Here is a 6,088-nt window from a genome sequence, read left to right as displayed (position 1 = left end):
ATCCTGCATTAAAAAGACCTAAATGGTTTTCAGAATTGTTGGAGACATACACATTATTACACACAACACTGTATTTCATTAATTAACTTATGGAGATATAGAAAGATCGTTTACTTTTAAAATGCTTTGGCCTCATAACCACTTTTTATTTCTCTATAACCTTACTGGACACCAGCTTACCCTGGATTATGTTTAGCTACATAGTATTCAGCAGTGTGGCTGCTTGTATCTTTTATGTTGTCACTCATTTTTTCTAGCATTCACCCATATCATCCAAAGTTAAACTAATGTATTTGGTCTGGTTTAAAATTGGCAGGATGAATGCAAACCAATTATTGACTGATTATGCCTTTAATTTTCACTTGCAATGTTACACGTACATGTTACCTGCAGTGAAATGGGACCCCTTCCGACCATACATATATTAAACAAAGATCCCATTTGGAAGACAGGTCAGAGAGAGGTAGGATGGTAAGAAAAAACAATGAAATACACAATACATGAGGGGAGAGGAGAAGAAAAAAAAACTCTACCCAGTCTGAGCTCCTGACAGAAGAGCAGTTTGACCTCAGCACAAAAGCACATGAATCGTCACACCATACAACATAAAAACACGTGACTTGCAACGCATCGGTATCGGGTATAAGAGTGAGCCATGTAGACAACAGCCATCCGGTCCTGCATGACTGTAGAAAACAATGCAGGACTCTGACTTAAAAAGTTCAACGGGTGTATTTGCAGACAGTCAGAATCCAAACACAAAGCCGCTGTTAAGGAAGTTCGAGAAGGCAGGGAACTCCACAGATATAAAATATTCTCGAAAAAACTCAAGTTTCAGTTCACCACACACCAAACGAACAGTACACTTGGGAATACTGTGCAGATGGAAACACTGGGTAAAAAATTCACATGAAATCAAGCAGCCAGACTTTACTAACCAAGTTAATTCAACTTTTCAAAGAAAACTGAAGCACTACCTTAAGAAGAGGTGGTAACGAGCTTATCAGGAACAAGTGCTAGGATCACTTCCGGGCGCGTGAAGCCTGAATGAGTCACGCCCCTGAACACAGGTAAAATCCAACCACACACAGACAGCGGAAAAGAAAGATAGCACACTAAGGAGGAGAGGGAGAAAGAAAAAGTGAGACAGCGTGGAGAGAACTGAGGGACCGTGGCAAAGGCAAGCAGTGGAAATGTCATAAAGCTTTCAAAATTAAATACATTTTCTAGTAATTATTTTAGAACCAATGTATAAAGTCTACAGAGAAGCACGAACTACTTGTTGGGATTGAGAAGCTACCAGTTCACTCAGTAAGCTAGCTGACGGTTGACTTGATCGTAATAATATTACATTTGCTGTTTAATACATATCCGGTTGAAATTTTTCCTTTAACATACAAAGATCAAAAATCAGGGAAGTACAATCAGAGGTATCCTGATATGCGATACTTAATTTGGATCAGGCTTTAAAAGTAGCAGATTCTGTTCTGTTCTTGTTTTTTCTGATGAACACAGCTGTTACCTTCACGTGGGTTTACTTATCAGCCTAGCCAAATATACTATCATCAACCACTTCCTTAGGTACACCATTAGGTATTAAATCTTAAATCTTCATACCATAGGTCCAACAAGGTGCTGAAAACACTCCTTAATTTTTTTTTATCCATGTTGACATGACAGCATCACACAGTTGCTATAGATTTGCTGGCTGAACATTCATGTTGTGAATCCCCCACATCGCCAGCTCTACTAGACTAACTGGTGCCTCTGGAGGCCATTTAAGTTCTTTATATCATGTTCAAGAAACTAGTCTGAGGTCATTTGAGCTTTCTGAAATGGCACGTTATCCAACTGGTAGTAGCCATCAGAAGATGTCAGGTTTAGGTTATGTATGTAGGTTATGGTGTTTAAACAATATTCAGGTTGTACTAAGGGCCCCAAAAAGTATCCCCCACACCATTACACCACTGGCTGGTTTACAAGATAGCATGCATCACTACTTTCATGTTGTCTACACCTAAAGTTTGGCCTATCATCTAATTATCGCAGTGGAAATTGAGGCCCATCAGTCCAGGAAATGTTTTTCTAATCTTCTATTGTCTAATTTTAGTGAGCGTCAGTTTCCTGTTTCTAACTGACAGGATAAGCACCTGGTGTGCTCCTCTACTGCTGTAGCCCATCTGCTTCAAGGTTCAACATGTTGTAATGAGTGATTTTTGAGCTACTGTGTCATAATCGGGCATCAACATGACATTTTCACCCAGAGAAGTGACATTCACTGGATATTTTCTCTTTGTCAGACCATTCTCGGTAAGCCCTGGGGATGGTTGTGTGGAAAACTCTCAGTAGAATCAACACTTTCTGAAATACTTAAATCTACATTCATCCCCCTTCTGATGTGATGCCATTCAAAAGTTTGAACTTCAGCAGGTCATCTTGACCATGTCTACATGCCTAAAAGCACTGAGGCGCTGCCATGTGACTGGCTGATTGGATGTTTGCATTACTGAGCAGTTAAATAGGTGTACATAATGAAATGGCTGTGTTTTCCATGTTTGTAGCTCAGTTACCCAATTAGCATATCCCTGGTGCTGAGCTCTCTGTGGGTGAAAAACAGCTAGATTTTGTAAAGATGTGGTGGAGCTGTGAGGCAAAGCCTGCTTTTTGCATAAAATAATTGAAAACATAATTACGTTAGAATATTTAAAATCTTTTATATATTTTTTTAAAGTATGTGTATGACAAACACAAGTGTCCTGTATGAAATATAATGGGTTGTAATTTTATCTAGTTTGTAATGGAAGTTTTTGTAAATTATTTTGTTAAACTTACCTTTTTCACCACAGCTCATTCACTGTGTAAGTGTGGATTTTACATATAAGAATATTCAAACATTAAATCACCACAGTATCAAGTAAAAATTATACATATTTTAATGCCAATATAATACGTTTATTTTCAAATCAAGTGAAACATTTAAGACATATTTAAAAATCCAATCCAAGATTCACAGAAATAAAAAAAAAAAAAAGGCAGTACACTTACAGTATATTGGGGCTACAATAATGAGTGATATGCGCATAAAATATTTTTTTCCCCATTCAAAAGCTATCAGTGCACGGCTCTCTAGGTGCTCCAGAGAAAAGAGCACAGAAGACTCCCCTGGCCACGATGTAAAATGAAAAAGCACAAACAGATATGTGTAATGTTACATTAGCTATCAGTACAACTACATTAAACTGCCTTGGTTGAATTCATAGGTCCTTGAGTGGTTCAATCTGTCAGTATGACATGATACAGTTCAGTAAAAAAAAAAACATTGTTAATGATATCTTCCCCTACAGCACATTGTTTCTCCTGTCAAGGCAAAGCACAGAGCAGCCTTCAAAGGCAGCATGAGGTATGTGAACTTCATTCTGTCATCAGTAACCTCCATACGAGAAGAGGCTTCTGCTGAGGTTTCCCTGCCTAGGATCATGGCATACATCCAATATTTCTTCAGTGACTTCTGATGCATAATAATAATTCACCTTGCAGCCTAGGCTGTATGGATTTAATGGAGCAGTTTAGGCTATAAACTTCTTGGTTTTCAGATCGATCTTATAGCCATGTGAGTAAAAGGAGGTCTCTTTTAAGTCATTTTATCATGTCATCACTCTTTACTTTTTCTTCAATTATACTGAATTAGCTTGGCCTATTCTGTTCTGAATTAGCAGCAAGGTGCCATTAAATCTCCAAATTGTGTAATTTTTAACTTCACATTCCAATAAAGAAGGGAAAAAGCTAATAAACCCCTGTAAAAGTCATTTGGGTTAGTTTGAAAGTATAGTACCTTAAAGCTGAAAGCAGATGTTAGGCATTTTAAGAAATAGGCTTTTCTAGGCCAGCTCCACACACAAAATAGTGTTAACCTAACTGGTTTCACTATTAATTTTGCAAAGTGGACAGAGGGGTAGGCCCATTTTAGTCTGTGCATGGCCACTCCCAGTTAGCCTTTGGCTCTAACCCTGGGCTAGGAGGATTGGGGTTTTTTGCTAGCTACAACTAGATATTGAAGGGACAAACGTGATCTTGTTATTCTTTCATTGAGCAAGCTAGACAGCTCTCAGCAAATTAGGGATTCTCAAGAATGATAAACAAAACTTTGAGATTCATAGTTTTCACAGTAAAGCAGTCCAATTTTACTATAGGCTACTTGAACTGAAGTCTCCACAGAGTTGTTTTGACTTAAGGCAAAAAAAAAATGTAACCATAAAGATTTAAGGCAACAATTTTTCCTTCAGCTCCCAGAATCCTTATTTAACATGTTAATCTTTGTTATCACCATATTAGCCTTCTGTACAAGCCATTAAGGACACATGCTACTCATGTGACATTTGTGTTATTTACTTCCGCCACTGTGGGGCACACTTGGGCAACTTTGAGATGGATTTACATTCAAATTATAATGTGATCTGTCAGATTTATTACAAAATTCCTTTATTATGGTTTTCACTTTCCTCTGTGGTATAAAACTGCATCTGATAAAACCATGTTACTCAAACTAAGCACCTTCCAGGTACTAACTGTCTAGTGTTTTTGATGATTGCATGGAAGCCTTTCTTGCTTTTGTTTAAATGTTCACATGATTTAAAATGGAAGAGGGTTTATTATACCACTTAACAAATTGTTTTTCTCGATGCAGCCTTGACAAACCTTCAAACAGCCATTTGATTATTACTACCGCAGCAAGATTTGCCTCTCATAGAAAAGGGTTTGTTGGCTGTGTCAAATACTGAACAGTACACAAGAGAATAATCAGTAGTTACATTGATTGGAAGAAAACACAAAGCTAATAACAACAATAATATCACTATATTATTCCAGGGTTATGCATTTTGATAATAACTATGTAGGCCCACTGCAACATAGTGATTCCCTCAGATGAGTATGAACTATAATACTGCAGTTATTTGAAACATCAGTCTTAAACCCTCAAGGGTTAGGTACAGAAAACAAACATTTTTTTTCCTTGTCATAAATGAAATTTCACCATTACCAAAAAAAAAAATCAACAATTTTTTATCTTAACTGTTACCCGCCACTCTATACCACAAAAGCAATTTGCAAAAAGGACATGATAACACACAACTTCTGATTGGGCTGTAAAAATGGCTAACCAAAGCCATGACCTCATTGCTGTGAAGCCCCAAAATAAGGTGTTATCTATTTGGTTTTAGGTCAAACGTACACAAAAAGAAAACTAGGCACTCCTTGTTTGAGTACAATCCTTTACCTTCTTAAAACAATCATCAAGTGGTTTCCAAAATGGTTATGACGAAATACAACCAAACAAAAAAACAACAGTTGATGGGGTTTTTACAGAGACAGTGAAATATATTTTGCTATTAAACACCTCTATAGCCAGTCCAACAAACTGAGGTAAACTCTCTGGCTGTTTGCACACAGATCTGGCAGAAAAACTTCACCCTGGATGCGTGAGACAAAATGCCCAATCTGACGACATGTGTAAAGGCGTCAGGAAAAGGGCTTTGATTGTAGGATAATATATTTGGAGTCACAAGTGATGTGCCGCTAGGGCTGATTTGCCGAAAATGCTGTGTGACTCTAGTGCGACAAGTGGCATTTTAACTAAGAAAAAAAAAACTGCATGGAGGAGGTAGAGGACTTGGGAGGAGGTAAGGAGTTTGTGGAGGAACAGTGTTTATGAGGTAGCCTTTTGCTGTAAACAAAAAAAAAAACTTTTGCAGTAATAGAAAAACTCATTAAAACTGGGAAGGAAGACCAGGAAGTCTGTGGCAACATTAGGGAACGTCTTGCACAACACCTCAGTATAACAGAGATCTAAAGTTGAGGTCATCAAAAAATAAAAAAAAAAGAAATAAAATAAAATTATGTATATACAAACAAAAAGAAATGCACAGCTATGTATAACTCAAGAGGTAGTTGCTAAAAGTACATCAATCGGTTACATATGTTTCTTCGTCATTGCTTAACAGAGTTTGTTGAGAAAGTCAGTGGATGATTCCCAAAAGAATAAAATACACTTTTTTGGTTAATTCCCTGAGAACAGTTCATCATCCTGAGA

The sequence above is a fragment of the Neolamprologus brichardi genome, chromosome 15 (genome assembly GCF_056152115.1).
Source record: "Neolamprologus brichardi isolate AB-2024 chromosome 15, ASM5615211v1, whole genome shotgun sequence".
NCBI classification, from domain to species: Eukaryota; Metazoa; Chordata; class Actinopteri; order Cichliformes; family Cichlidae; genus Neolamprologus; species Neolamprologus brichardi.
The sequence above is the reverse complement of the archived record's forward strand: the minus strand, read 5'-3'. Positions refer to the sequence as shown.